The sequence below is a fragment of the Pteropus vampyrus genome, unplaced genomic scaffold, assembly GCF_000151845.1.
Source record: "Pteropus vampyrus isolate Shadow unplaced genomic scaffold, Pvam_2.0 Scaffold461, whole genome shotgun sequence".
Classification (NCBI taxonomy): domain Eukaryota; kingdom Metazoa; phylum Chordata; class Mammalia; order Chiroptera; family Pteropodidae; genus Pteropus; species Pteropus vampyrus.
This window is the reverse complement of record NW_011889242.1, coordinates 2,757,051-2,764,618: the sequence shown is the minus strand read 5'-3', so window position 1 is coordinate 2,764,618 and position 7,568 is coordinate 2,757,051. Positions and strand designations below refer to the sequence as shown.

General features: G+C 53.2%; 1 protein-coding gene across 2 annotated transcripts in view; it reads left to right on the top strand.

Annotated features, from left to right (window-relative positions):
• The window catches only part of MAL (mal, T cell differentiation protein), a 20,142-nt gene that overhangs the window by 1,196 nt on the left and 11,378 nt on the right, over window positions 1-7,568 (top strand). The window lies entirely within an intron of this gene.

Sequence of the window (7,568 nt, the reverse complement as noted above, 5' to 3'; positions counted from 1 at the left end):
GATCTCTGGACTTGTGAAAGCTGAGTAGAACCCACACCAGGGTGTATCCAGGGGGACTTCAAAACTGGAGTGAGCCAGAATCAAAGAAGTGACCTCTAGAAGAAGCCTGGGACACTACTAAGCCCAGCCCCACCTTATAGATAGGGACACCTCCCCCCCCTACCCCCGCCCTCGTGTAGGGGGCTTGCATCCACTGGAATATTCTTTCAGCAAGAGGCTCATTCCATGGTTCTGTTGGGCATTCGGTCTGTGCTGGCTGGAGGCTGGATTTCTGAAATGGAACATGCAGTGCCTAAGGCCTGGGAAGGGGGAAGGGGCAGTCCTTCAGGGGCCACTGTGCTTTTACCAAGGCAGAGTTTCATGGCTAATGCTGAGGTGCATGGCGCTGAGACATTTTCAAACAATGAAGGGTCTTCCTAGTATCTCTTAAGTTGGGCTAATGCGTTGCTCCCTCTGCCTGTGTCACTGTGTCGTAGTATGGTCATTGGGTTTCATGCAAAGGATTCTGGTGCGCCCTCCTTCTCTTGCCTTCAGCTGGCTCAGGTGGCAGCAGGTGGTGGTGGGGGCCTGGCTTCACCTCCTGGCATGGCCCCTGAGGGTAGGAACAGTCCAGCGAGCAGGGTGACCTACGGAGGAGGGGACAGAACCCCCACCCCACCCCTCCGAGTGAAAGGAGAGAACGGGCGTGGACATGTAATGAGAGCCAGGCGTTGGTGGAACTTAGTACCCCTTGTGGGGTGTGTGACCTGTGACAGCAGGGACTTCCAGAAGAAGTAGTTCTCCCTTTCTCTCCCTGTCAGCTGTCTTAGAAAGATGTTTTTGTCCTCCAGTTTGGCCCCTGCTCCCTCCTCCCCGCCCCCCACTTCCTCCCTCTCTTCCTTTCTGGGTTGGGGGTGGGCCTGGGGAAAGCAGACACCATCTTGTGGTTCCTCCTGTCTGGATGCGTGGGAACAGTAGAGGGTGGAAAGGCCAAGGAGATGCCTCCACCTTGGGAGGATTTTTTTAAAGTTATGGACTATTACAACTCGGCAACAGAACCATAAACAACTCAATCGAACAACAGGCAAAAGGCTCAGACTTTCCTCCAAAGAAGATGTGCAAATGGCCAATAAGCACATGAAAAGGGGCTCAATATCATTAGTCATTAGGAAAATGACATCAAAACCACATAAGGTGCCACTTCACATGAAATTAGGATGACTATTATCAAAAAAATGTAAAATGACAAAAAGTGCTGGCCAGGATATGGAGAAACTGGGACCTTCATACATTACCGGTGAGGATGTCCAATGAGTTCTTTGCATTTAACAGTTTGGTGGAGTCCGGCAATTCCATGCCCAGGTTAGAAACCAGAAGACTTGCCGTCAGGGGACTGACTAGGTACACGCAGACGTGTGTTCAGAGCAGAGATGTGTGTTCAGAGCAGCACCATTCACAGTGACCGGCCAGTGGAAATAGCCTAGCTGTCCATCAGCTGGTGAACGGATAAACAATTGTGATACATCCATATGATGGCACATTTTTCAGCCATAGAAAGGAATCAAATACAAACACATACTACAGAGTTGATAGACCTTGAAAACGCTATGCTAAGTAAAGGAAGCCAGACGGAAATGGTCACCTATTGTCTGATCCATTTATATAAAATATCCAGAGTTGGTAAATCTGTGGAAATGAAACACAAACTGGTGGTTGCCAGGGGCTGAGAGGAGAGGAAATGGGGAGCAATTGTTTCATGAGTATGGGTTTCCTTTTGGGGTGATGTTTTGGAATTAGAGGTGGTGGGTGCACAGCACTGTGACTGTATTAAATGCCATTGAATTGGTCATTTTTAAATGGTTTGTTCCACGTTGCTTGAAAAATTTTTTAATATTTCAAATGTTACAGAAGAGTATATATAATAATTTAATAGGCACCCAGGTAATTATGCTCAACTTCGTCAAATCTTAGTATTTGCCTCATTATTTTTAGTGTTAAGGAAACAAAGCTTTTCAAGTGCCCTCGAAGGCCGCTGGACACTCTGCCGTTCTCTTATTCACCTTGCTGCAGGCTCAGGACCCCTCCTAGGCTAAATGTGATGAACTGCACAGGGCCCGCTTTGCATGTTCCCTGCTCTAAAAAAAGATTGTCCTTCTGTACCTCTCTTTCTGCACATGCTTTCCTGCAGCGTCCTCTGGGGTTTACATGCATTTACACGCGTGCACATGGGTATTCTGATGTGGGTGCTAGGAGGCCTGTGATGCTTAATTAAACTCACGACTCCCACTGGCTCAGCCCCTTCCCAGACCCTGCCCCATTTTGTACCCTCTCATAAAGAAGATCCCCAAATTGAATAAGCTTCAGGCTAAATCTGGACCTTCCCGACTCTGACCAGCAGGCTATGAAAGCCACTATTGTCCCTCATCCTGGCCGCACTTCATAGCATCAGCCTTTATTATTTTCTGCTTATTCAAAGGGTGTGAAATGCTTGAATATTTTTAGATCTGTAGTCCAGCTAGTTGCTGATCACACACAGTTCACATTCCCATACCTGACCTCCCAGGAGCCTGAGAGGTGCAGATGTCAACCCTCCAGGGTCATCAGAGCAGCACTCACTCCCCTCTCAAGGCAAGGAAACTGCCTCCAGAGCAGGGGAGGGAGGTGGCTCCGGGCTGGGCATGGCAGCCTCACCCTGGCTTGCAGCTCTGCTCCCTGAGTTCCTGACCTCTGATGAGAAGTGGGCACCCCAGACCCACAATGGCATACTCCATGGGCCTGGGTAGAATGTTCAGTGTCTCCCCAGCCCCAACACCTCACCCCAGGGATCTGCTTCTGTCCTGTCCCTGCCCCCCACCTCCGCCAAGGAGGACTTTTCCTTTTGAAGCCACAATCTTTTTCTCTTCCTCCTCTTTCTAAGTCAAGGCCTTTGTGACACTCAGGCCGCCATTACAGGACAGGATGCTGACATGGGATGCTTTTCATCTAGGCTCTGGCCAGAGCCCCAAGAGGAAATCTCCCACAAAGTTCCAGGAGTGACCCACCCCCCAACACACACACACACTTCTAGAATTTGTAAAGGCAGTACCCGAAAATGGGCCTACGAAATTACTAACCCACACCCTCCTGCCAGCCTTTAAAAGAGGTGGAGCAGCTAAAAGCATGGCTGGGATTGAGAGAGGACATTGTTTTGAAAAGAGTGTGCTAGGGGTGCCACCCAGCCCTCCCCGTGTGTGGCGAGAGGCAATACTTGTAGGGTGCACTTTGGGTGTGGGTGGAGTGGGAGAGCCACCTGGGATCAGTCTGCAGTGAACTGGACAATGAGACGATTTCTATTTGAGAGTGACTAGACAAATCCTGGGACTTGCCCTAAGTGATCACCTGCGAGGAGGGGTCCTGGGGGTCATGTGGGCAGGATGACATGGTGAGTGGTCCATGTTCTGGCTCCATTGAGAAGGCAGCATCTGGACACCTAGGATCTGGGTGGCACTTCCTGCAGTGTCAGCAAGTCACACCCAGGCTTCTGAACTTCCTCTGACACCTATGATGCGCTTTTGCCTGTAGCAGAATCATGTCAAGGTGGCCCTGCCCATCTGGCAGCCCTGGGCTAGGCCTGGCTCCCTTCTCGTCCCCTGCCTCGGGAATAAAATGATAGCTCATAGCCACTGGGGAGTTCACACCTTCCTGTGCTTGCTTGTCAAAAACACACTGGAAGGTCTGGGGCACTAGGTCCACTGGCAGATCCAAGAATCTGCATTTGATAAGCAAGGCACAGAACCCCATGGTCATCAGCAGGCCAGCCTACCCCCTCCATGTTTTTATGGGGCACAGAATAGCGGGGACAGCGCTCAGTGAGATGCACCCTTTCTGCTCCTGGGGAAACTTCTTGCTGCCCCACCCAGACACCTCTTCTCCAGTCACCAGCGCATGGGGCTGGCTTTGCTGGCCAGTGCAGGACAGTGGCTGAGCGTGGCCTTCCATGACTGTGTCCTTGGACTCTTGACCTTGTCCCGTCTTGTGCTGCGGGCCCCTATCCTTGCTGTTTGGAGGGGGAAGGGCGCTGCCCAGTTTCTCCTCTCTAAAGGGTGGGGAGGGTTCCAGGTAGAGGTCTCTCAGGGGTTGTTCTTGGAGTCCAGAAGTGACTTTTCCGGTTTTTCAAGAACCAGAGGCCTGCTTTGATTAGGAGTCAGAGATTTGACCTGTTCTCTGAAAAGGGCTAAATGTGATGACTGTACTCAGCTCCTGGAAGGTGGCACACTTGCCATCACAACCAAGCTGCATCAGAAGAGCACTCTTACTTAGCTCACGCTGAGTCCCTCCCGACTCCACGAGGGGTCAGCCAGCCTGGTCCCAGGCACCCTCCCTCTGAGTAGGAGCATTCCAAATGCCACTGCAGGACGGCTCAGACCAGGGACAAAGGCTGACTATTTGCGCCCACACTCATACCCACTGTGCCCAGGGAGTGGGCATTGTGTGAAGAAAGGGCTGGGGGCAGGGACTGGGCCACCTGTGTCCAATTTGTCCAGGCCTGGATGGAGGAGGAGGGACTGACTCAGTGGATTTGGCCCAGAGCCCGGCTTCCCCCAACACAAGTCCAGCGGTGGCTTCCACATGGTGTTTGGACCAAAGAGGCAGACACTGATAAGATCCCCCAGCAGGTATTCTGGTTAATGCAGATGGATGTGAGAACAGAGGGTGAGTGGCAGCCCTTGTCCCTGAAGCATGAAAGCCACAGGGATGGTATGCCGACTCCTCACAAATGTCAGGTTGTTCCCTGGAGCACAGATCATGTCCTGGTTTTCCAGCATCCTGGGCCTGCCCTGCCCTCTGCGTTCTGCTGGGAGGAAGGGCTTGGTTCCCAGCAGCTCCTGCCAGCACCAGGGTGACGTCTGGACATGGATTGGCTGCGCCTTTAGCTGTAGGCTGTCTACCGCTGCCACCTTGTGCACAGCTCTTGTTCTGCCCGCCTTAGGGCAAAACAACCCCAGCTTTAACACACCAAGGCCATAGGGTCTGAGGAAAATAGTAGGAACTAAAAAGCGTCACCAGCCATGGCATATTGATAAGCATGGGAGGTGGGAAGGGGTGGACCAGCTGACTGAAATTCCAGGCCACGCCCCCATCCTCTTAGAATGCATTTAGGTGGAAGGGGAAGGGCAGGAGAGGTGAGGACCCCAGAAACTGCTGGATCCACCTTGAAGGAGGCCCTTAGAGAGACAAAGGTGCAGGCTTGGCGGGGGCCACTCCAGGAAAAGACCAGCCAGTAAAGCCGCACCACCACCCCTGTCAGTGAGGGGTGGGTGGCGACTAAGGTCCAGTGATAGGCCTGGGATGGAGACTGAAGCCTGCACCTGCCAAAGAGGGGGTGCTGTCCCTCAGAGCTCTGGTCTTTGTCCTTTACACAAACCTTTCTGTTCTTTTCATCTGAAAGATGAGGCGGCAGGAGACGGGTGAGGGCCAGTGGGCTCACCTGCTGTGCCACCTTGTTCCTGGGCCTGAGACCTTGGAGCTGTGCGTTCTGCATCAGCGTTCATGCCAGGATCCCTGTGAGGAATGAACGCATGTGACGGGCACTGGGCTCTGGCAGCAGTGGGATGGTCATTGTTACTGCTCTCCAGCTATTAACAGCAATAATTATCAATTCACTAAGAATACCTGCTCTGAGACCAGCTGGCCAGTTCATGCTAAAAGGGGGCCATGAGGCCAATCCCGCACCCCTTTTTGCGTGGGATACCCTACTCGGCAGGGCGTCGTGCAAGGCAGAGGGTGAGTCAGGTTTGGGAATGTGTGGGGCTGTGGATGGCACACAAGGGTTGTCCCCAGAGTCCCCAAACATTGCAGACACCACACTCTGTGGCTCTCCCAGTGGCTCATGGGCTCTGAGTTGTGCTTGGCCAGCCAGGCCATGCAGTCCTGCCCTTTCTCTGCCCTTGGGGGTGGTGGACTTCCCGAGCCTCTCTGCTGCCAGCCTTGTGCCAGGACAGGTGAGAGAGCTTTGTGAATTCTGAGTGTGATGAAAATTGCTGCATCTGCCCAAAGGCGAGGAAACCGATTGCCAGTGAGTCCGGGATTAAAACTTTCAGAAACAATTTGTCATCGTCATCATCAGCGCATCACCGTCTAGAAGGGCAAGCCCTAATTCCCCAGCCTCCACCCTGCCCTGTGCTTCTTGCCGCTAATCAGGAGCAGTTGGACTGAGGGGCCTGGCGGCAGTGGGGAGTACCCCAGCTTTCTGTCTTAGGGTGTTTTCCGGAAGCAGCCCCATAGCCTTTGCCGGTCTCCATTCATGGCACTCCTTTGGTGCGGGTGGCATGGCAGGGCTGAGTTCTCCATCCTCCCGCTCGGGCTTCCCCAACACCTTCACCCAAAGCCTACCCTGAGAGTACCCGCTTGCTGGCACTTAACACCTGTGCCACAGGCCCTGCTGGGGTCTGTCTTCCACCTGGAGAGAGAGCATGTCCACATCTCACCTGGACCCATGCGCTGTGCAATATTTGTTTGTTCTCAGCATAGGACAGGGCCTGGCGTCTGGTTTCCTGCCTGGCTAGTGTTTATGTATCACAGGGTGAGTGCTTAACACCAAGGGCAGACGTAAAGTGAAACTGACAGTCACCACCAATTCTCAGGAGGTCCCATGGGACCCTCGAGAGACACACCAGGTCCTGTATGGACAAGTACACACCTGTTTTGTTTGCTCACAGTGCCAGCTGACTTGGTGACTCGTATCACTGCCTTTTGCGTTTTTTTTTTTTTCTCTTCTACAGAAGCCACTCCTGTCTTGTCTAGCGTGATTCTGTATTTCACAGGTGGTTTACCCAGATTTGTCACAGAACCTCCTGCTTCTGTTTGTCCTGCTGGTTAGAGCTGGTGGGTGCCACATGGTTGGTAAAATTTTCCATCCAACTAAAGATATGTCTGAGGAAAGCCCCCAGTCTGTCTGAGAGGCATTCGCCTTCATTCGGGAATGGTGGCCGGCTTCTGCCTGGTCGGGGGGTCACATCAGCCATCATGCGGTGGCCAGTGCTATGGCGCAGAAGTGTAGGGGGTGCGATGGGACAGAAGAACCCCCTGCCTCTTGAGGGAAGTGGGGTGCAGGCCTGAGCAGGGCCCCCCAGGCCACACATGCCCTGGTAACATAACTATGCATGTGAACTCATCCCCGTCTCTTTAAATCCCAAATCTTCGCAAATGGACTCCATGCCCCGAGTCCCGGTCTTGCCTTCAGGTTAGGTAGAAGGACAAAATCTAAGCCTGTGTTGGGAGGAACAATGGCATGATGGGTTCCCCTTGGAGGAAGGAGCCTGCTAATGAAGTGGCCAGGGGGGCCGAGCATCTGGTACATGTAACTGAGCCAGGGGCCTCGATGCCACTCCCGGTGTCCGCCGTGGGAGAGCCTCCACAGTCAGACTGCCGATAAGTGCCTTGTCAGTTGGCAGAGGGGGAGGGAGTCCCCACACGGTCTTCTGACCTTCCCCAGACACCTCCCTGTGAGTCAGAGCCAGGCAGGCTGAGCATACTTCTGGGCTCCATCCCTGTCCTGGGCAGAGGGGTTTGGCTGGCCGTCCCCACTTGGGGATAAGCCTGGGTACTTT